Genomic DNA, 25,093 nt, shown 5'->3' on the forward strand with positions numbered 1-25,093 from the left:
TGGGTGGTTCAGTGGATTAAGCCTCTGCCTTCAGCTCAGATCATGATCTCAGGATCCTGGGATCGAGCCCCGCATCGGGCTCTCTGCTCAGCAGGGAGCCTGCTTCCTCCTCTCTCTCTCTCTGCCTGCCTCTCTGCCTACTTGTGATCTCTCTCTGTCAAATAAATAAATAAAATCTTTAAAAATAAATAAATAAATAAAATAAAGAATAAATTTTAGATAGTGTGACCAAGGATGGCCTTGAGGGGAATGCCATTTTGGAGCAAGATTTCTCAACTTCATCATTACTGACATTGGGGGCTGATGGTTCTTTGTTGTGGGGGCTGTCCTGTGCATTACAGGATGTGTGGTGTGGCAGCATGTGTGGCCTCTACCCACCAGATGCCAAGAGCACCTCCCTCAGTTCTAACAACCAAAAAATGGCTCCAGACACCACCCGATGGCCTTCAGGTTGAACATCACTGGTTTAGAGTAAAAACCTGAAAAGAGGGGCTCCTGAGTGACTCAGTCAGTTAAGCATCTGCCTTTGGCTGAAATCATGATCTCGGGGTCCTGGGATCCAGTTCCACATCAGGCTTCCTGCTCAGTGGGGCAGTCTGCTGTTTCTTCTTCTGCCCATCCCCCCTGCTCGTGCTCAAATAAATAGATAAATAAAATCTTAAAAAACAAAACATAACATCTGAAGAGAGATCCACAAAGAGATCCGTAAGGATCCTGGGCAGGCATTGGAGGCAGAGAGGTAACAAAGCTGGCCTTAGTCCCCACCTATGGACAACTTACATCAGACAAAAATCTTCTCAAGTATCTTTGCCCTCAAGATGGGGCTTGGCCAGTGTAGGTGAAGAAAGAGCAATAGCCCCCAGCCCAGAGATGGGAAAACCATGATATATTTAAGGCATTGAAAAGAGTGCATCTGAGCCAAATATTGGGATCCAGGAGACAGAGGCCCAACATGAGCATGGTGAGGGCATGGGGTAACTCACTACAAGCAATGAGACCTCACCTACAGTTTGAAGCAGGAAAGTGTCATGATCAATTCTGTGTTCTTGGTTCCAGGGACCTCCTAGGACACGGCCTAGCAACCTCATTCCTGACTAGCTGTATGACCTTGGGTGAATTCCTTTGGCACACAGGGCCTCAGTGTTCTCCCCTGTAAGCCTGGGGATGGGGAAAACAATAGAATCTCCTTCATGGGTTTCTGGTGAGGGTCAACTATGTGGAAAGCACTCAGGCCTTGTGACGGGAACACGGAGCACACGCCGGAAACTCCTAGTCTTGATGAATATCATTCTTAAACAAATGTTAGCTATTCTTTCCTTCCCTTTCTTTTGGAAGCTTACCCATGCCCCAGTGGTATTTATTGCTAGGTTAGCTTTCATGTCTACCCTCTTTGTCCTTGCCCTACCTCCTGCCCCTCATCCCTGCCCCAGGCCAGCCCATGCCTCTGCTCCCAGGGCTCCGGTTTCCTCCTTCTACTGCACCACCTGCCTGCTTGCTTCTCTGCACACCTGGTCTTTATGTTATTTATCAATATTGGAAACAAAGGCTTCTACTTGAGAACTAATGTCAAAGAGGCCTCCTTCTTGCTTCAATACGTTAAGACCTTCAACATGTATGCAAATTCTCTGTCCTGTCTTGGGAATGTCTTCTAAAACAATCAACTGTCATCTCTGAGGGTCGGGAAACAAAACCCCACCCACTGAACACCTACAAAAGACACTGTACTATGTCCTTATCAGCCAGGGAATACCGACCCGATTCCTCTACAGGTACAGCCTTTCTTCCCAGTGTATGGCCCAGAGAATTTCTACTAGACAACACATGCCAGAACTTCCCTTCCAGCCCCTCCCAATCCCTTCCCCTCACCACCTTTAATATAGCAGCACTTCCATCCTGCCTAACTGGGAATGCCTGCTTCTGCTCAGAGCCTGGCACTCAGCAGTGCCCCACTCCACCCCATCAACATTCGTGGAGGGGCCAAGTCACACATAGTTATGTCACATACCACATCTTGGTTCATCCTTACACCATGCTAGTAAAACCCACAGCACAGACAGTCAGGGCTCAGGCAAACATCAAAGTCATAAGCCACATGGGAATCTTGGACCTTCCAGTGGCGAAATCTCTATAGTTTAAAAGGAAGTGCCGTTTGCCAAAACTTTAAAATACATTTTAAATTCAAAATGTGCAACATGCATTTATATACAAAAACATCACTTATACATTCCTAGACTTAGAGTTATCACGATAATGTGGTGAGAGTAACAAACTAAATAACTAACAATTATTGAATATTTTCTTCAGGCCAGGCAGTGTGTTGAGCCCTTTACAGAACTGTCTCATTAAATTCTTGCAACATTCCTAGGAGGTAGATATGCCCATGTCCAATTTACAGATGAAGAAAATAAGACTCAGAGAAGTTAAATAATTCAATCAAGGCCACTTAACTAGTGAATAACAAAGGCAAAATTCAAATCTAGGCAGTTGTGATGGTTAATTTTAGGTATTGATTTGGCTGGGCCAGAAGGTAGCCAGATATTTGGTTCAACATCATTCCAGATATGTCTGTGAGGGTGTTTCTGGATGAAATTTGAATTGCAGATCAGGTGAAGCAGATTGCCCTCCTTTGTGTGGGTGGGGCCCACCTAATCAGTTGAAGACATGTACAGAACCAAAAACCTAAGAGAAGACTCCACCTGCCTGACTCATTGTACTGGGACATTGGTCTTCTTCTGCTCTCAGGCTAGAACTTACACCTTTGGCTATCCTGCTTCTCAGGCCTTTGGACTCAGACTACAGCTACATAATCAGCTGTCCTGCATGTCCAGCCTGTCACCTTAACCTGGAGCTCTTGGGACTTGTCAGCCTCCATAACTATATGAACCAATTCCTTGTAATAAATCTCCTTGTATGTACGTGTATATCCAATCGGTTTTGTATTTCTGCAGAGCCCTGACTAATGTGGTGGTAGACACCTAAGCTCTAGATGTTACCATTTTCTGGATTAAGTCACAATAGAATTCCTTTTACTCTAGGTAGGGAAGAAGCATGAATTATCAATACTATGCAGCAAGGAACTCACTAAAGCACTTTATTAAATGTAATTTGTTTTGTTCCAACATCTCAAAAGCAGCTTTTTTCCCCCATGCTCCGTTTTATTTCAGGAAAACATATTACAGATAGAAACAGAGAGATGGCTCTGGATTTCTAGGGGCTTGGTTGGCACTGTATCTCTGGTACACTTTGCATGGATGACCTTGGACATGTCATTTCACCTCTCCAACTAGGTAAAATGTGGATTACTCACACCTATGTGCCCCAGGATGCCATGAGGCTTAAATGAGATCAGATATTGATTATTTTTAACTTTATTCTTCCCCAAACCACAAAAAATTTAGCAAGCAAGAGGAACCAGTGGCTTCAGGAGTAGTGCCCCATGCAAAGTAGATGCGAATTCTATTTAATCTGATTCTTGTCCAGTCATCTTAACTGAAGACTAAAAATGATTCTGCAGTAATAAAGGGAATTATAATACACAATTGTAGAAGCTTGGAGAGCAATTCCAGTACAGAAGCAAGTGATTATACATTGCAACAAATTAAAAACTCAAAAAAAGGGGGGAGGGGGAGGAAACCAAAGACCACTCAAATCCCTTAAGAAACGCTATTTAATAAAGCAAACTCTATTTTCCATAGAATTCCAATCAAGGAGAATGTTGGCTCCTTGGAAGCAATTAGAGACATCTATGATTTAATGAAAATGCAAAAGCCAAGGACAAACAAAACAACTGTGTAGCAAGAGGCCACTTCTCATATACCCGCCACCAAACCACAGCACATAGAAGAGCTGAAAAGCTTGTACCAGAGACAAACAGCTAATATCAGCTAACATGAGAGGCATAATCCCCCCCAAAAGTCAGGTCTGCCTTGCCTTTTGCCAGAATACAAAGGAAATGGAGCTTTAAACAAAGCCAAGTTCAGGCATAAATATCACAGCAAGTGAGATGGCTTCCACGGCTGGCCATTCGGACCTGTGATCTCATGAGGAGAAAATGTCAGGTCTGGCTTCTCCTCTCTTTGGCCTTGGTCAAACCCTAGACCCATTCCTTCTGCAGGATTGGGTCATCCTTGGGACTCCCCTTTGTCAGCCATAAACCTCAAATGTAATTTTGACTTTTAAAAATCAAATATAATTTTCATTTTAAGCAACTTTCCTTCACTGCAGGAACATGTAAGTCACTCTCCTATCACTGAAACTCTTTGGGGTTCAGAGGAAGAAGAAGGAGACAAATGTGTCTCCTGACATGATCCCCTGTCCCTCAACCCCCACACCTTGCTCACTAGCTTTCTATCTGTTCTCCAAATACCATGTGGTAACTTCTATTTCCACGTATCAGCATTTCGCCATTTTCTCTGCCTGTAAGTCTTGTCCTCTATGCCTCCTAAGAACTGAATCCTCATTATTTAGGTCTCAGCTCAAATGTTGCCTCCTAGAGAGAGGCCTTTCGTAGCACCATCTCAAGAAACTCAATTGACTCTTACCATGTTTGATCTTCTCCTGAGCACTTACCACCCTCCCAAACTAGCTGCACTATTAATACATCGATGTGTTTGTTTGCAGGTTCAACCTGCCCCCTTCCTAGATAATGAGCCCTGGAAAAACAGAAACATTGACCTTCTATTTGTTTATCGTTGTGTCCCTCACACAATTCTGGCACCGAACAGGCATTTAATACCATCAATAGAATGAGTACATAAAACGGTGGGTGGCTTGGAGTTCGAGTCTTTAGGAAGCCTGCTTTGTATTATTTGTTGGTTAGTTCAACATTGTTGAGTGTCGAGTTTGTTCCAGGAGCAGGGGCTAGAGTGATGGATTAAACCTGGGTCTCTGCCCACAAGAAATTTGGAGTAGAGGAGAAAGAGAAGGAAGCAGCCCATCACAGTAGCATGAAAAGTGAAGAACAGGTCAGGGCACACAGGAGTGGTAAGCACTTGACAGTTGGTAATGCTTCCTGGCCAGAGGAATGTCATTCCTGAGGTCCTCGCTGGTAAGTAGGTAGGTGTATTAGTTTCCTGTGGCTGCTAGGACAGATTGCCACACATTTGGTGGCTTAAAACCACAGAAACTTCTTTCATAGATTTAGCATCTGGGTATCTGGAATCAAGGTGTCAGCAAAGCTGATTCCTTCTGAGGGCTGGGAAGAAGAGTCTTCTGTGCTTCTCTTCTAGCTTCTGGTGGTTGCTGGCATTCCTTGCCATCCCCTGACTTGTAGCTCTGTTACTTCAATCTCTGCCTCTATCTTCACGTGTGCTTCTACCTGTGTGTCTGTCTCTATGTCTCTGTTTTCACCAAAGGGCGCCAGACAATGGATTTGAGCCCATCCTAATCTAGGAGGACCTTATCTTAACTAACTATATCTGTAGAGACCCTATTTCCGAATAAGGTCACTCACTCAGAGATTCCAGCACCTGTGGTGACCGAAGTGGGTGGGGGTGAAGACAACACTATTCAACCCAGCACAGTTGACTACAACTTAGTCTTTGATTCTGGAAAACATATTTACTTTCATGAGCACCAGATGTCTGATGGATTTAGTATGACAGAATTTTACTCTCTGCTGAACACATGGGTATGCCAAAGTGTGAGGAGTGACCCACATACTTCTCCCCCTGATCTAGTCAATGTACCAGAGGGGAAGAGGAGCAAACTAGGTCAGTGGCTGCCGGCTCTACTTATTGCCATGCTTTCTCTCCTCCAGCCTCTCCAGCTGAGGGCTCAGTCTTACACACCTTAGCTTTATTCTCGAACTCAGCAGACTACTTAGTTCAACCAAGGCACCATACAAGCCCAGTGAAGTCCTCTCTCAGAGATACTCTGCAAGTAGACTCATTCTAAAGCAGTCAGGGGAGCTAAAGAAATGGCCACAAATTGTAGCTACTTCTGTGTCACCCCTGAAATCCTGGCCATGCCCCCGCTGCCTGTTCTTGCTTTTAATCTTGGTTCCTGGTCTTTTGCTCTCATATTCCTCCTCGCCCATTCTTTCAGGGCTTCTTTACAAGGCACAGTTGCAGTCCCTCTCGGTGATGGGAACAGAGGTTCCCAGAATCCATATTAAGGGCCAGTCATCGAGACAGCCAATTGGATCCCTCAGTGGAGAGGGTCTCAGTCACCTCTAAGCAACCCAACCCCAGAGATTTCCAGGAAGATCCACAAAGGGGGCCTCAGTGAAGAGATAACAGAGGTAGAAATCAAACAGCCCAGAGTCCAAATCTGAGCTCTAATCTTTATTAGACATGTCACTGTAGGTTAGTTGCTTAACCTTCATAGTGGCCATTGACTCATTTATGTCAATTCCTACCATATAGGATTAAAATATGCATAAATTAAAAAAAATAAGAAGTCATTTGGCACAGTTCAAGACATGTGGAATATGTTCAATAAATGTTTTGGAATTGCACTAAAAAAATTGGAATGCCTAATATAGAGCTAATAAACCTGTAAGGGGGAGGAAAAATATACCGGATTGAGGTCTGGAAAAAAATGTATATTTCATTATATACAAATACATTTTGTTCTTTCACAGCTTGTGCCTTTTTGTTCTTCAGTTAACTTAAATATCTACTCCTCAGGGAGGCCTTATCAAAAAACTTTAACTAAAAAACGACATCTCTTCTCTTTTTACTCTCAGTCCATTTTCCTCATATCACTTATACAAGTAATGATTTTGTTCATTTGTTTTATTTGTTCGTGTGTTTATTGTCTACACTTTTTGCTGCATGAGGGTACTAAGTTCATTTTGCTCTAATCCCAGTGCGTGGCATAGAGCAAAATACTCAATAAAACTTGTCAAAAGAAAGAATGAGGAGGGGTGCCTGGGTGGCTCAGTGGGTTAAGTGTCTTCAGCTCAGGTCATGATCTCAAGGTCCTGGGATCAAGCTCCGTGTCTGCAGGGAGACTGCTTCTCTCTCTCCCTCTACCTGCTGCTCCCCTTGCTTATGTTCTCTCTTTCCCAAAAAAATAAATAAAATATTTTAATAAAAAAATAAAAGAGGGACACCTGGGTGGCTCAGTGGGTTAAGCCTCTGCTCAGGTCATGATCTCAGGGTTCTGGGATCAAGCCCTGCATTGGGCTCTCTGCTCAGCCAGGAGCCTGTTTCCCCCCTTCTCTGCCTACTTGTGATCTCTCTCTCTCTCTCTCTCTCTGTCAAATAAATAAATAAAATCTTTAAAAAAAAAAAAAGAAGAAGAAAGAAAGAATGAGGAAATCAATAAGTCCTATCACAGCAAATAGAGAAGTTGCCATATTTTTATTATTTAACACTTTTGTAAAAAAAAAAAAAAATGGAAGAGGCTTGTGCATTTTGAAGAAGAAAATGAAAGAAGTCAAAGTAATTTCTGCTAGTGGGATTATCAAAGAAAATTAAGGATGTCAGGTACTAGTATATAATCTAAAATAAGCATCCAACAGATACCTAAAATTCTTGCACTTTCCAGGCCATTGTGTTTTCAGTCAAATGAACTGAAGGGAAGACATCAAGGGGGCAAGAGGAACATTAGCTTGCCCTATTTCCTCATTTCCCTTGGCTACTGACATTAGGACTGGTTCACTACCTGTGGGCCCTAACTATTAGTCTCGTTAAAAACAAAACGAAACTAAACAAAACAAAAATGGCCTTCAAACGCTTGAGGACGCAGCCATGTTTCCCATGATCCTTCCTCTTCTTTGAGCCAATCATCCTCTGTCTTTCAACTTTCTCCTGTAACTGAGTTTTCATATTCTCTCATCATCCAAGATGGCGCCACTAAAGTGAAACAGACATTTAACTTGCCACCCAGTCTCCTTCCTATGTAGATAACAGTGTGAGGAAGAAAAGACAGGCACAAAAACCCAGGCCATCCATGCTTAGCAAGCGCATTTAGATTTCCATAAAGCCATAAAAGGTTTCAGATGACACATTTGCTTCAAAAACGACAGATTCTTAAATGAGAGCGATTTCAAGAAGATCAGACATCCTGTGGTGCGCTTAGGGAGGGAGAGCAAATTGCACAGCCATTGCTCATCTGAGTAGCAGTGAGAAGTCCTGCCAGCAGCAGCACAAGTTCAAATCCCTGGGCCACCTATGCCAAGTTCTGCAAAGAGATTCCCCTCCAGCTCACTGCCCCCCACAGCTAGATCGCCACGCTAACTCATTCTTCCCGTTGCGTTTCCCTGAAAAGGGGAACATAAGAAAGATAGAAAATGAGCTTTGTGAAAACCGTGCATTTGTCCTGAAATTTCCCTCCTCTGAGTTATAGGTAGACAATGAGATTGAGATGAAAGAGCATTGACCTGGGAGTCAGGTTCTTTAGGTCTAATTTTAGAACTGGAAGGACCCTTAGAAATGAGCTAATTCAGGTCTCTCGTTTTGTATTAGAGGACACTAAAACTTAGGCTACCTTCATTATGTATTTATCTGTGTGATCTTGAGCAACTTGCTAAAATTTGCTGGTCTCAATTTCCTAATCTGTAAAATGGAGATGATAATGTTGCCCTCCCTTAGGTAGTTGTGATAATTAAATTATATGTGATAATGCATGCAATATGTCTGGTAGGGAAAAAAACACTCCATAATAGCTAGCTCTTATTATTTTTCATTCGGCAAATAGTTATTGGTCTTCTGCTTCGTGTCAAACACTGCTCCAAGTAATGAGGACACAGCTAGAAATGAGACAAACACTGACCTTATCCTGCTGAAGGGATATATGAGGACAGACATTAAAACACAAATTCATAGACACATTACAGCCTGCTAAGTGTTGGTGGTTAAGATCATACACCTAGCTGCTGGCATTCCTGAAACTAGAATTCAGGTCAATCGGTTTTAGAGAGTCTTAATTTCATAAGTGATCCTGTCATCCATCCCACCTTCTTCATCCATACATACTGAGGGAGCTCTGTGAGCTATAATGACAGGTGTTACGAGAAATCCCCTCTCCTCATATTTGATGGGCCAGCTATGGACTTAGTTCTGAGATCTCTCCCTCTAAATGAGATGTGGACCATTTGGAACAAATTCTGTGGACCAGGATGGAAAAACAATAGTTCATAAGGAACTCTTTGGAGATGAAAGGTGGGTTGGGAAGAGCTGTGGTTCCAGAACCAAACACACCTTGTTTTAACCCAAATTTGACTATCCTCATTACAAGCTATGTGACCTTTAACCAGTGACTGAAACCTGCTAAGCCTCAGTTTCCTCATCTGTAGATTGGGGCTCGTAGTTCCCACTGCATAAATTTCAATAATTGCCAGCTATTGTTAGGAAGGAGAGAGGAGGGTAAAAATACAGGGGTTCAACACAAATCATATCCCTTCTCAATGCAAATCCCCCTAGTAGCTTTCCAGTCGATGTAGAGGACAAAGCACTGTCTAGAATAGCCCATGGGCCCTCAGCAATCCAGATGGTCACAATCACTTCTCTCTCTTCATTTCCCTCTACACCTTCTCTCACAATCTCTACTCCAGCCATACCTCATTATGCCTGCACACACCAAGTACAAGGCACTGTGATGCCTTTGAACTTGCCACCTCCTGTAGAAGGCAGGATATCATAATGATTAAGAACATGGGCTCAGGGTGAGATCCCTGGGTTTGAATCCCAGCTCAGCTACTTACTTAATGTATGGTTTGGGCAAGTTACTTAACCTCTGTGTTTTAATCTCCCCATCTGTGAAATGAAAATAATACCACGACTCCCTATCACATAGAACTTAAGCTCTCTATAGGGGCAAAAGAGAAATAAGAAATAATGCAACTTATTGAAGAGTTTCTAGCTGCTGGAAGATCCAGCCAATATATGGTATCAGCACTTTGCACACCTTATATCTAATCTCCACAACAATTCTAAGGTAAAGTATCACTTGTCTCATTTTACAGGTAAGGAAACTGAGGTCAAGAAAAATTAAAGCACATCCAGGACTCAGATCCAGGCCTGGCTAGCTCCAGAGGGTTTGTACTCTTCACTTACTGTGAATCTATTCACTCTTTCCCAGTGCAGCGTCAGGCTCCAGTCACTAGAATAGGTGATCTCCAGGGCACACATTTGTACATTGTCCCTGAGTTTCATAAAGGGGCCCTACATCTTCTTACTTGTCCAAGAAGCACAAATGAGCTAGAAAAGTCTCGTGCTTTCCTGTCCTGCAAAGGCGCTATGGGCAGACCCCCACCAGGGGAAGGCAGGTCGACCCCTCTAGGACCCATAGTGCCTCACAGCCATCTCATAAATGAGTGGGTAGAATCCTGAAAGCACTTCTTTGGTGACTTAAATCCCCCCAAACTTTATACAGCCCCCAACCTCGTTCGCAATGAGTGAGTATCTGTGAAGAGCTTGGCGCATCCCTGATCATGTTAAATCTTGGTTTTCTTTTCCTTCTCGGGCCAAGGGTCTATCACCTCCCTTCCCTCTGATCCAGGCAGAACATGAGAGAGACCTGCCTGTGTGCACATGTGCGAAATCACAGACATATGGAGCATTCACCTGGGAGGCCAGGTTGCTAGAAATACAAGGCACTGGGGCCTGGGCTTACACGCAATCTCCACGTGGGAAGTGTTTTGTGACCCATACTGGTAACCAGGTAGAAGGACAGAAGAAGGTATGGATATGCTCAGGGGCAGAGCAGAAACCTCTGAACAAACCCACATCCTAATTCCACTTGAAACATGGCCACGTACAAACAGTCTTGTTTCTCTGCCGGGGGATGGAAGAAATCAATAGACTAAATCCACTACAATATCAAGGAGGCTAGGGTGGGAATAAATACTTCTTCATCATAACCCAATCACGGGGTGCCCATGGCCCTCACTTTAATGGGTACAAAATCAAATTATTTCCTAAAAAATCATCTTCTGGAGGCTTGTGTTGGAAAACCTTAAATGAGGAGGATTACTAGCAGGCAGAGAGATATTCTTTAGGTCTTTTTCCTGGACCAGTGCTCATGGCAATGAGATTCAAGATCTGCCTTTTACCAGCTGTGTGACATTAGGTTTTCTCAATATCACAAATGTTACAGTACCTCCACTACAGGACTAATAACAATGATAATGATGATGATAATAATGATAATAGTCACTGCTCCCTGAACACTTTTCACATGCACTACCACTAAATTCTTGACATGCTTTGTGCCACTTAAACACATCAACAACATTGCGAGGCAAGTACTCCATTGTTCCATTCTACAGATGAAGACACCAAGGCTTAGACGGACAGGAAACTCATTCCGAAAGATGTGCTCTTAGAGCCATTGCTGTATCTCTCTAATTTGCTCCACTCTGGATTTCAGTTTTTGGACCTGCAAAATTTCAGGGTTATACATCAGGTGAAGTGATCTCAAAAGGAGCATGTGACACCAACATTCCAGACTTCCAGACCCCTACCCAGTCTTCAAAGGGAGACAGAAAGCACCATCTCTTTCCAAGGTCTCAGGGACTGGTCCCAAGCCTGGGGGTCTAGGTCAACAACCTCAGCTCATTTCCTTCTTTCCTTCATGAAGAATGGCTTAGAACCCAGAAATGGTTTCAGAGGCAGAGGTGGCCAAAGGTTGGCAACCCAGAATGCTGGGCTTTTCCCGAAGCCCACATCTAATCTTTCCCTCCACTGGTCAGAGTCTTGGATGAAATTTCCTACCTAGAAAACAAAGTTCAAATTCCTAAGTACAGCAGTCGAGGCTCCCTGGGGTCCAATCTCAACTTGTGATGCTAACTCATCAATCTCTTTCCTTCCAACTTCTGCCCACAACTCTATCCCCAGACTGTTCCAGACCCCATGAGCTCCTGGCCCTCTTTTTATTCTCCCTAAAGTAATGACACAAAATATCTATTTAGCAGGCATTAACACATCTATCTGTTTGAAGGTCTGGCTCCCCAGGCATAGCCTGCCACAACCCTTCACGCGGCCACCCACCCTTAAATATACTTCATTCCCCCTAAAGTTTCTGAAGTTCTGCAATAATCGGCTACTCTGGTCTGGATGCCTGTGTCCCCCCCAAAATTTCTATGTGGAAGCCTAATGCCCACTTCGCTGATAGTAGGAGGTGAGGCCTTTGCTTAGGTCATGTGGGTGGAGCCCTCAGGAATGGGATTAGTGCCCTTCAAAAAGAGACCCCAGAGTGCTCCCTAGCACCTTCCCTTCCCTCTGCCATGTAGGGTCATGGCAAGAAGGCAGTCTGCACCTGGCGGTTGGGGAAGGTCCTCACTGAAGCCCAGCCATGCTGATGCCCTGATGTTGGACTCCAGGTTCCAGAACTGTGAGAAATAAATTTCTGGGGCTTTTCAGTGTATGGCATTTTGTTATAAAAGTCCTAAGAAACTAAAACAATGGGTGTTTCTTTATGTATGAGAAAGAGGCATTTTTCAATTATGAGTAATGGCACAGGAAGAGGCTTAATGACAGTGAAGAAAGAAGAGCCATAGAAAGTTAAACATACACATACAGGTGTATATTTAATGTCCCAGTTTTGTAAATAAGTATTTATTTTGTAAAAGCCTGTAAGAAATTCTCTGGCTGGTTAAGTTAAAGGTGACACAGAGAAAACGTCGGTTAGCCTGATAATCAGGCTCCATCCTGGTGTCCCGAAGACCCCAGGCCACAATTACCCCAGTGCTCAGAAAGAGCAGAGTCTGAAGAGAGCACAAATCAATTCCACCATTTTCCCAATTACCTCCACGGCTCTGGTTCCCAGGTAGGCAAGGCCACAACAGAAGAGGGCAGGGCCAACTCCTGGGAGAATCCCTGGTCCTCCGCTGAGACACACAGGGGCTTGGTGGTGAGGACGGACACATCACCAGAATACACAGTTGCAAGTGCCCGTTCTGGTTCCACAAACACGCCAAAATGCAATGTGCAACATTGTCTACTGGGGCTTTGATGGCAGGGCAACCCCGGCATCGAGTGAGAGCAGAGAAAACAATGTTCTATAATGTTCCTGTGATAATAAGCTCTAGCCAAGCAGGGCAAGTGGTTCCTGAGAAATGTGTGTTGAATAAATAGAGCAGCGTGGAGAACATATTTGCCGGCTGGCATGCAGGCCCACACTTGGCTACAGGCTTGCTGCCCCCACCTCACCCATACACACACCCGCACCAGATGAGGGAATGACTGACCTAGCTCCTCTGTTGTTTCTCAAGAAATCCACCTTTCAGGGTCTGTTCCTGGAATCACATTAGGTATTTTTGCTTATCCAGAAAGGTTAAAAACTCTTATGACCCCAAACAAGCTTCATTTTTCTCCTCAAGTTTTGAAAGCAAAACTCAAGGGACTTTCCCCAAAATGAATTATGCAGAAGATATGATAAGATGAGATTCCACCTGCTGCTAAGGGACTCGCCTTAGAAAAATGTAATCAGATATTCATTTCCTGATATTAACAACCACTAAAAGGGAGCTCTGATTTCTGGAACAAATACCTTAAGAAGAAAGTTTAAACATACACATTTTAATTGAATTTCTTCCCAGCCAGAATGTAATTGACAGAATCCTCCATCCATCATGATCTATGGGCTTCTGTAACTCCTAAGTTGGTCGATCTACCAGTATGACTTTTCGAGGTTCTTAATCCTCTTATCAACCACTCAAGTTTCCAGGGAGACTCATTAGCAGAGCTGGCAAATGCTGAAGTCGGCATCATTACCAACCACAAAAGTTTGGAGCATCTGCTCTCCTCTATGTTTATTTGTTTATTATCTGTCTTACCCCAACTAGAATGTGAGCGTGATGTGGCAGACATTTTTATCTGTCATACTCACTACCACCCGGCACTCGGCAGTACCTGATACACGTTTGCTGACTATTGAAGGGGATGAGGCTATGACACCCCAAAAATATGCCACATTGGCATGAGGATAATTTCAAACTGAAGGCAATTGTGAAGAAGCAGATACAAGAAAGCTCTCTGCCCTCCCCCATATGACTAAAAGCAAGACATAAATTTGTAAAGGTGACTCCTTTCACCAGGAAGGACAGAAGTCAATCACCAGAGACAACTCTAGACCTGTCTTAAGGCCAAAGACAGCACCAGAGGAATCTACATAATAAACTTTGCTACCTAGCACTTATCTTCCCATTTAGTTCCCCCAAATATTTACCTACCCTGCAATTGTCACCCCTAGAAATAAAGTCCTTTTCCTTTGTCTTGTCACTTCTCAACAAATGTATTATTCTTTTATTAGGATGCTATATAAGCCCAAGTTCTAGCCACCTCTTAGAGTTACTCATCACTAAGTGCTCCCATAAGGATGCGTAATGCAAATGCTAATAAACTTCTGCTTGTTTTTCTCTTGTAAATCTGCCTTTCATTGGTCTATTTTGCAGTGCCCCACTCAAAGAATCTAAAATTCTAAGAGGAAAAAGATTATTTTCCTCCCCTATACTATAAATTTCTTATGTACTGAGAAACTGGAGACTGGGGACTGCACACAGATCCTACCATAAATGAATTTTTAGTTTTCCTGACTGGGTGGTGACAGTCATGCAGACAGAAACACACATTCAAACAGAAACCATGGCCACATATTCGAAGGGCCAAATGGTCAGCACAGACATTAAGGTTTAAAAAGGGGGGTAAAAAAAAACACACTGTAAGGACAGGAAGTTCTCTTGTTGCATTTTCTCACCCCTCTCAGTGTTGACATAAGACTTAGAACAACTGGGAACTCCTCAAATGGCTGAGCCTTCTTGTCCTTAGAAAATACTACACATGCCTCACAAAAAACCAGAGAGGCCAGCCTTTCCTTACCATACTGAATTGAATCCCAAGTCCTGCAGAATCTGCTCTCCAATCATTTACAAAGGCATCCCTGCCACTGGCAGAGTGACGACCCAGCATGCCTTTCTTCCCTCAGCCATCTTACCTCAGAAGCAGAGTTGCCTCATGAGCCTTGAAAAGGAGGGGGTTCCTTTGTTGATATTTAAATAAGATAAGTCACAAAATGGAAATGAAAATATTCCCTCTGATACAGGCTGACTTTTTTTAAAGGCTGCTATGGAGGGAGGAAGACATACCAGGAGCTGAAGAGGCATATATTCATTTCCTCCCTCTTTTATTCAGTAAATGTGGGGTGACCAGCTATGCTATGCCAGGGATTGCACTAAGGGTGGGGACAGAGAGCAAACGGTATGGACACAGCCCTACCTCAAAAAGCGTAAGGCCAACTGAGAGAATACACAGTAATAAATAGGTAATAAAAATATGGGGTGGTAAGACTTACTGTAGGTGAAGCCCACGGTGCCAGAGCAGCAAAATAGGGGCAGACCTCCCTTCAAACCTTGGTTCTGCCATCCAGAAGGTGCGCGGCACTGGCAAGTCACCTCTTACTGTCCTGTCTTGATTTTCTACTCAAAAAGTGAGGCCATTGTGGGGTACCTGGATAGCTCCATTGGTTAAGCATCTGACTTCAGCACAGGTCACAATCTCGGGTTCCTAGGATCAAGCCCCACATCTGCTCCATGCTCAGTAGGGAGTCTGCTTCTCCCTTTTGCTCTCCTCCTGCCCTGCCCCCTGCTCCCATGCTCTTCCTCATATAAATAAATAAAATCGTTTTTTAAAAAAAGTGGGAACATTTTCCTGCCTTATAAGACTACTGTAAGGATTCAGTGCACTTCCATATATAAAGGGCTTAACAAAGTGCATGACCCACAGCAGGCAAGCACTCACTACATTGTAAATATTGTTACTAGAAATAGGCATGTAAGGGCCTGACTTTGGATTTGCTTCCCATGACTTAGGTGTGAGTGAAAGCTCAGGACGTGGGATACAAGGATCTCATTGCTCTCTTTCTGCCCGGCTGCAGAAATACTTCCCTCCTTCTGTGTCTGATGGGAACTCCCCATGTACTATTGAACTTTGAGCACTGGGATGGGATTTAGGCATCAAGACCCAGACAGATGTGTGATATCTGGCTTTAGGAAAGTCCTGAGCGCTCCCTCACTTGCCTTCACCTATATATGGTAAGAGTAACCAGGTTGCAACTCACCATTCTATTAGCACAAAGCTGTGACCTCCACAGGGACAGAAGCCCAAGGCTGGCTGGAGAAGGACTTCAGGGGTGGGGGGAATGATGGGAAGGTGGGAGAGGTTTTCTGCATTATCCATACCACATTTCTCCACCTCCAGCAGCCCAGATAAACAAAAAATCAAAGTCAAGAAATGGCTTGCTATGTCATTCTTCAAACATAGAGCCTTCCTGTCTCTGGAAGATCCACAGGGTGGGGTCCATCAAGGTGTCTAACCAGAAACCAAGAGAAACCAAGAGGCAATTTAGATCCTAGACCAGTCTTCCAAAAATTGTAGGCTCTCAAGACACCCCATCCCCAACAGAGTTGCCCAGGACCAATCCGCTCTCTGCTATAATTCTAACACCCAGTACAGTGCCTGGCAAAGAGCAGAAGCTAGAGGAGAGTTAGTAGATGAACAAATAAACAAACAAAATGAATGGATGGATGGATGGATGGATGGACGAATGAATGAACAAACAAACTGAGGAACAAATGAATAAAGGAAAGAAACAGCTTGGGATTAGGAAATGCCTTCTTTCAAATGACACCAATGGTGAATCCTTAAGAAGGGGCAAATGTGTAGGGTGATGCTGTCTGGACACTACTGGCAGCAAAGGGGTACCACTGTGCAATTAACTCTTTCCGATCCAGGCTGGTGGGGAAGGGGCAGCCGGCTGCAGCACAGCACAGCCATTACACGAACAGTAGGGGGTCCACAAAACTGCCAGACCAGATTTCATTTTGGAATGAACTCTATGATTTTTTTTTTTTCTTTCTGCTGTTCCAGCAGCGGCAACAGCAGATTTACTCTCCTAATTATGTTTGGCTTTGGTTAAATTAGTTTGCATTCCCTGAGCACACACGGGGTGGGGGAGGGGGAGCAGGCAGGGGAAGGAGGTGGCCAGAGAAGATGCCAAGGGGTGGAGAGAATCTTCTCAGAGGACGATGCACTGCAGAAGGGTCAATCAGGCCCCGGGCAGACGCTGGAGAACTACTGCACCGTGGTCCAGGGATTCCCAAAGGAATGGAGAAAGTGTTCTGCCTTCACCTCTATTCACTCATTCATTCACGGTACAAATATTTATTGAGTGCCCAAGATGAGTCAGACATCGAACTAGGAGGTGCGGGGAACTGCAACGAACCAGACAAATATAGGCTCTCTGACCTCATGAACCTATATTCTAGAAGGGAAGTGAGACAGGAAACAAGCAAACAGATAAGCAAAACTTTCAGATGCCATGAGATCCATGTAACAGAATAAAGCAATAGGGACTACCTGGGGTTAGTCCATTATGTTGTTTCTGTGGGTAGTCTTGACCAGCAATAACAAAAGTAACACTACTGTATGTCCATGTATTCAGGGCTTACCACTTTCCATACACTCACCAAATGTTTCATTTAACCTTCACGACAACCCTGAGATGGGTACAGTCATCTTTGTTGTACAGATGAGGAAACGGAGTCTCAGAGAGCTTTAGAGTTACCTGCTCGAGGACATGCTGCAGGTGACCTCAGATGCAGTGCTGCTCCTATGCCTTTGGAAGTTCTGCTATCAACAACAGTCAGCAGTGATGAAAGCCCACACCGACTACCAGACACACCATCCTGGCAGCTTGTCCTCAGCATCAGCACGGCTGTCAGATGCATTTTGCAAACTGAGACCTGCCAAGCCTGATGAGTTGAACCAGAATGATACAGCTGTGAAGGGGTCCAGGCAGGACTGAGACTCACAACTTACGGCCCCTCAGTCCTGTTGCCTCCCCAGAGCATACTACAGAGCAGTCTGATGAAACTAATATACCTTTCCTTGACAACCAGGAGGAAACGTTCTGAAGTTAGAATGTTCTGGAGTCACTGTCCATGCACCCCATGCCCAGGACTACCATTTCCTCTGAGCTGTCTAGCTGCTGTTCCGAGTAACCAGCCCAGAGATAAGCTTAACACACTTGCAAAGTTACTTTGGGGAATAAACCAGAAACAAAAATGCCCAGAATCCAAAGCCATGGGGCAACTATAATAGGGCCTCTTGTTAAACTGTGTTATCTTCAAAAAAGACGTAAACAAGTAAGCCACGACTTAGTGCTGTGTGGAGATGAGACCTGTCTATACCTTTCCACCAAGCCTTCCCTAGCATCCTTTCTGATCAGTGACCCTCTCTGTTCTGGGTCCCACTGCCGGGCTCTGGAAATCTATCTACATAACTAACTATCTTTACCAACTGCTGAGTTAGCTTCTCATGGATAGCCCAGCCAACATCTCACACCACCTCAACAGTTAAGGCCATTTTAGAATTTCCATGATAAAACCTGTTCTTTATTCTTCAATACCGTATCTGTTTTTCACATTTGTCGTGAACTCAAACCTGAAAGGGGGATTTTCAAGTCAGATTTTTTTCTTTAAACAAAATACCATTACAACTACAAGCAGCTGCTTTTGATTTATAAACACTGTAATCTTCCCCAGGCCTTGGATTTTTTTTTTTTTTTAACAACATCCAGATCAGAACCAATTTAATTTTGAAAGATAGCTAATCAAGCAATTTGTTGTAGCACCTCTCTGGTTCTCACTGTTGCAAAGGGGGTTGGGAGCTGTATATGGATAAACTAACACTTTATTGAAGATTATAAATGGACCCTTCAGGTATCATGAAGTGCTTACCTATAATCTCCAGAAACAGAATAACTTCTATACATTCATTTCACCACCAACTTGAGCATTTCAGTGACTCACATGCAATGATACACATGCAGTTAAGACTTGAAGCTCCACACAGTTTTTTATATGCAATAATTCTTTTAAAACTTACTTATTTTTTAGAGACTTAGATGGATGAATTCCCAATTTTGGAGGAGTCGAACAATCTCATTCTTCATTTTGCAATTTTCTATAAAGTAGTCCCCCTCATCTATAGGGATACATTGCAACACCCCCAGGGGATGCCTGAAACCCCAGATTGTCATGACCCCTGTACATACTCTTATTTTTTCCTATGCAGACATACCTATGGCAAAGTTTGACTTATAAATTCAGTACAGTAAGAGATTCACAACAATTACCAATAATAAAATAGAACAATTATAACAATATTCTGTAACAAGAGTTATATGAACGTGGTCTTTCTCTCTCAAAATACCTTACTGTACTGAACTCACCCTTCTCCTTGGGATTACATGAGATGAGAGAGTGCTTACGTGGTAAGAGGAAGTGAGGCAAATAACGTAGGCATTGTGACACAGTGTTAAGCTACTACTAACTTTTTGATGACACCTTGGAAGGAGGGTCACCTGCCTCCAGGCCACCATCACTGCAGGGGAGTGAAACTACAGAGAGAAACCACAGATGAGGGAGGGAAGGGCTACTGAACTCTTAACACTCTAACATATAGCACTTAATGAGAAACAAAATGGGCATGGATTTGAGAATTTCACATATTTTGAGATCATTACAGTCACTCCAATTTCTTCATTCACTACACTTTCATTAAGTGTTACTACATTAGAGAATATAGACTACCCTTGGAATTCATGTTCCAATGAAGACAGCAGGGTGACCCATTGACTTGTACTTAGCAAATACTTATGTACTTAACGTGTGCCAGCCTCTGTTGTAAGCGCCTTATAAATGTTGAATCCTCATAACAACCCTGTGAGATAGGAACTGATTTGCCCCCTTGATTTCTTATTCTTTAAATCTGATCTGACTGGAGTCCTAGCCATGAGATTCTATCCCTCTCTACTGCGTAGGAAAGAAACAGTCATCGCATCGCACAGGGTAAATTTTTCAGATCTCTTTCACATTCTAAAGCAGATAAAAGCGTCATCGAGGGGATGACTGTTTCTGGTGTGGTTAGTCCTCTTCCCCAGAACAAATTAACTAATTACTCTTTCTGGGAAACTTCTCATTTCCTTTAGAAAGATGCATCATGATTATGGGGAAAGTACCAAGCCCAAAGACATTGCCCTGCCAAGCTGGGCCAATAAATGTAAAGACCTGGCATTCCTCCCAGGTGTCCATGTCCCTGTCCCCTTCTCTTTACTCTGGCCATCTCTAAAATTAAATAGCTCCCTTTGCTCAATGAGTTGCAGGCAGGAATTAGGAATGCTCCTGCAGGAAGCTTTCACAGGAGAAAGGAGAGAACACACGTGATGAAACATTATATTAAGGTGCTATGGAAGTGTTTTCCGCATATAATGGTAGAAATAAAGATGGGTTTGGGGATTCAAATCTCAGCTCTGCTCCATGTTTGCTGTGTGACTTTGAGTGGTAGTTTAACTTCTCTGAGCTGCTGCCTCATCTCCAGGAAACCTACTTCAAAGATCTTTAAGAAAATTAGGTAAAATTAAATTTTGCGATACAATTGGGCATAATGGCCCATTGTGGTCACTTCATAAATGTTGGGTCCCTCCTCATTTCCTCCTCCTCCCATGTATATTTATCTATTTTATTTTTCCTGGGCAACCTGCTACGTTAAGTACCAGATAATAAATAAATAAACGTTTAAGAAGAAAAAAAAAAGACCCCCCTCACCCCAGAGTCCTCAGAAGGAAACACTCCTATTTTATAGATTTGCCAGGGTGGGCTGAATCCCACCCAGGACCCCAATCCTGTCCTGTTTTGCTGCCTCTAAAAAAAGGCTAACATTTATTTTCTCATATATATGCAAAGTAGGAAAATAGTCCCACGTGCAGAGGGAAAATTTCAGTTTGGGAGGTGCTGATTCCGTCACCCTGGGGAACAAGGCAGATAATTCCCAGCCTTCCTCACACCCAAAAGGAAAGAAAGTGGACCCTAAAGCAACTGATGCCCTTGGTTGAAATGTATTGTAACAGGATTATCGGTAATAAAAATCAAGGTTGAAAATGGCTGTTCTCTTTGTACAGCTCAAGCACTTAATTTTCCAAATCAGGAAACTTCATTTCTAAATGTACTCAATAGAAACTATAGGCTTCCTTCCTCTGACAAAAGAAAAGCAGCTGAAAGTTGGCATACATGTTGCCTTTAATTTAAGCTTTTGTGCCCCTTTTCCTGGTCCCTACGGTTTAGGAGATTACATGCAGCTCTTGCCCCAAGGGAGGGAACATTATCAAAACACCCTCTAACTAGGGCAGGATGGGTCTGGTAACCTTGGAGCCTTAATTCTGAGTTTCTCTGGCTTCCGTGGACTTACATCCAATCCTCAGTGTTCCTTGAGGTGCTGCTTTGTGCTTAATTATACTTAAAGGTTCAGTAGGTGGGATTTCATTTGAAGCCCAAGACTTCGAGCCATCGGCTCCTGGGGTTGTCATTTCAAGCTTCTCATTTCTAATCACATGGGTCTTTACCCGAGATGTGTTTTTACTCAAGCTAAAGGGATGTTTTCTTGTAAGCAGCCGTTTATACACACAAAAAGAAAAGTGTTTTGTTCATGGAAAAAAAAGAAACATCTGAATAGATCTAAATCCTTCCTGTAAACAATTCACACATTATTATGAAGGGATTTGTAATGACTCCATTTGAAACCTCTGTTTGCAGCCTACGTCATTCTGTTGGAGCAGCATATATAACATGCTCCTGGAAGGGATCAGAACCACGGTGTGGTGAGAACCACCATGCGGACTGGAGGTTCAGAGGGGCTGGAGTTAAGTAGAGCAGGCGCGACTGGATGGATGTCAAAGCCAAATGAGGTCTTCAAACACTACATACAGTCACTAGAGCAATTAAAGCTCTTTTCTCAGCTTTTCAGTAAAATCTTAGATTTAGCAGCTAAAGGCCATGAAACCACGTTGCCTCTCTCAGTAAATAGTACCATATCCAAAATCCAGGAGAAGGGTCTTGGCAACGGATGAAGCAGTCCTCTGTCTGGACAGAAATGGGCCCTTGGGAATTCACTAAAGATCTGGGATCCTACAGCAAACTCAAAAAGACATGGCCTCCAGAGGGTTAGGTGGTGGGGGCTGATACCCTGGGGTGGAGATGGGATGGTTTGGCTATAAACCCCCTGGAATGCCAGGCTGTGGTCCGTATGTCCTTAAGGCACCTTGGTTGACAGAAGGTGGGGGCAGGAGGTGCCCAGGCTAAGAGTCGAGGTGTGATAATCTCAGGTTGACCATCTGGAGATGGCTGTAGCTCCTCCTAAGCGGTCACTTCATCCTCAGTTGGCCCAACAGAGGTCTATGAAAGGTGCACGTCTCATCTTCTCACACCCTCCTTAATGCCTCTCTAGGTGCCCCAGCCTCTTTGCTTTCAAATAAGACCAAAGTTTGGAGTTCTGAAGCAGACATCCTGGGCTGGAGCCCTGGCTTTGTGCCTGGGATGTGTGACCTTGGGTCTGCGACTTCTCCGTTCCTCCAATGCTTCATTGATCCAACGTAAATAACTGGAGTAGTCCCCTAGTTGAGTCGATATCATCAATAATGAATTAACACATGAACGTAAAACACATATTCAGTCTTCAAAAATGTTAGTTATTATTAGATTGACCCTCAGGAATCGTCAACCTGCTTGACATAAATGACCATTTCATATAGTTCAGCCACTTATTAAAGTTCTCAGCTTTACTGAAGCCTCATTTTTTTTTCTTCTCTTGATTTACCTCAAGCATCACCAGCTCCTGGAAGCCTCCCATGAGGCACAGTCTAGGCTCATTCCCCCCACACACATGTGTTCACTTATTCAACAGCAGAGTATTAAGCACCACGGCCAAGAACGAGGAACTGAGAGTTAACAGTGAGCAAGGTCAATATGGTCTTTCCCTCGAAGAAGTTAAATACAAAGAAGACAGTCAACCAAGTATTGACCACCAATGGAGTAAGTGCCTCTCTAGGCAAGTAGAGGGCACCATGAAAAAATGCACTTGACATCAGAGACCTGATGGAGTGCATGGGTTGACAGCAGGGAAATCTTGGAACAAATCTTTACCCAAGACCTGAAGAGTGAGTTGAGATTGGTCAGATGAAGGGGAGAAGAAAGACTGTTCCAGAAACATCTAGACCTTTCTGTGAGGGTCCAGAAGTGAGAAAGGGAGAGCCTGGAGAAGAGAAAGGTGTTGGTTGTGGCTGTTTTGAGACACAGTCTGGCCTGAGAGGGCAGGGAAAGGAACCACAAGTAGCAGAGCCCCAAGCACAAAACGACTTGTAAGTCACTTGGAGACTTCTGGACAAAATTTAAGGAGGCAGCTACTCGCAGGGCCATGCAAGTTTGTACCTGAGCACAAGGACCTCTAATATCTGCCCCCTAGGTATCTAGTTAGTCTCATTCTAGTGCTGTCCCTTTTGGGGTTTATTGGGAGGCCAATAGGAGACCCTTGAAGGGATTTCAAAAGGAAAAAAGACACCTTCCTAGCAGTATTTTAGACAGCTCACTTTGACTCAGCCTGGCTGATGAACTGGAGGGAAGCAGCGGGGGAGGGGCAGAAAGCTGGGGCAGTTATTCAGGCAGCGGGGACCCCTCGCAGGGGTGCACAGAACACATGGCTTTCTCTCTAGCATATTACTCATGATACACACTTCTAATTGTTCCTTTATTTGTTTATGTTCCACTAGACTGACTCCCTTGAGAATAGGGACCTAACAGTCTTATCCTACCACCCTGACCTCCAGCACCAGCACTGTGCCTAGTACAGAACGGTACACAGTCAATAAACAGTAACTATTAGTATTATGACTATGGTTAGTTAATACTTCCTGCTGAAACCCAGATACACAAAAGCTTCCCCTCTGGTGTCACATGGTAAACTGATTCCTTGGAATACTCATCTTCTGAGAAATCGTAAACAAGGTTTCGGTCATTCTGTGGGAGGCCTATATTCAAAGTTTGAAAAACATTTTCTTAAAAACGTGAAACAGGGTTAGTATATACACATGTATTTCCAAACCCTCTTTGCTGAGAGAGCCTAGAATCAACAGCACCCCAGTAGTAACATGCACACCAGGCACCCAGATCCTCCAATAATGAGGAACCAACGCTCCTTGAAAAAAAAAAATGGCTAATTCTAGGGGAAAAAAAAAAAAGGCTAATTCCAGTGCTGGGACAGTAAATATGAATGATAAGCCTGGAGTACCTTGTAGCGTCAGGAAGTAAGTGTGTGTGCGTGCGTGTGTGCGCGCACGTGCACACATGCACACACACACACACACACACACACACACACACACACTCTCTGATGGGGATGTGGGACCCAGGAGCCAATCGGAAGAGCTTCTAATGGCCACTGGTGGGACAATCTGAATAAAAAGATAAATAACATAGTGTTGGATTATAACCCGAAGTATAAGACAAATATCCATGAATCCATACTGATATAAATACATGGTTGAATAAATAAAAAGCAGAGAAGAGACAAATCTCTCATGCAGAAGAATTTCAAATAATTTCCGTAGATACTCCCCTGGCAAGGATGTGGAGCATAACGTCCTATCCCTTGAGCATGGGCTATGCCAAGCAACTTCTTTCCAAAGAGTATGGCATGGAAAGTGGGAAAAACAGGAGGAATTTCATGATGGAGAAACCAGACAAATACGACTTCAGATAGGTGATCAAGCTTAACATTCACCCTAATAAATCGCTGATAATACACACCTTTGAGATGATGTAATGAGAATGTCATCAGACATCTGTGGTCTTCCTCCCAAAAACAAATACCCCTATCTAGCCATGAGGAAAAAAAATACACAAATTGAGAGGTATTCTGCCAGACACCTGCCCAGGATTCCTCAAAACTGTCAAGGTTATCAAATATAAGAAAAGGCTGAGACTTGTCCCAGCCAAGAGGAGCCTAAGGAAACATGATGACTAAATGTAATGCAGGATCTTGGATGGGAGCCTGGGAACATTACATAAAAACTGAATAAATCTGAGTGAAGTATGGACTTTAGCTAATAATAATGGATTAATATTGGTTCATTAGTTGTGACAAATGTATCACACCAGCATAAGATCTTAACAACTAGAAAAATGGGCATAGTGTATGTGGGAACTCTCTGGACTATCTTTGCAACTTTTATGTATATCTAAGAGTATTCTAAAATTTTTATGTCTATTTTTAAAAATTAAATAACGCCTTTACTATCTAACTTCTCAGATATTTTA

At 43.5% G+C, this 25,093-nt stretch overlaps 1 protein-coding gene across 14 annotated transcripts in view; it reads right to left on the minus strand.

Annotated features, from left to right (window-relative positions):
- LDB2 (LIM domain binding 2) overlaps positions 1-25,093 on the minus strand; it is a 375,417-nt gene that overhangs the window by 256,006 nt on the left and 94,318 nt on the right. The window lies entirely within an intron of this gene.

The sequence above is a fragment of the Martes martes genome (assembly GCF_963455335.1).
Source record: "Martes martes genome assembly, chromosome: 2".
NCBI classification, from domain to species: domain Eukaryota; kingdom Metazoa; phylum Chordata; class Mammalia; order Carnivora; family Mustelidae; genus Martes; species Martes martes.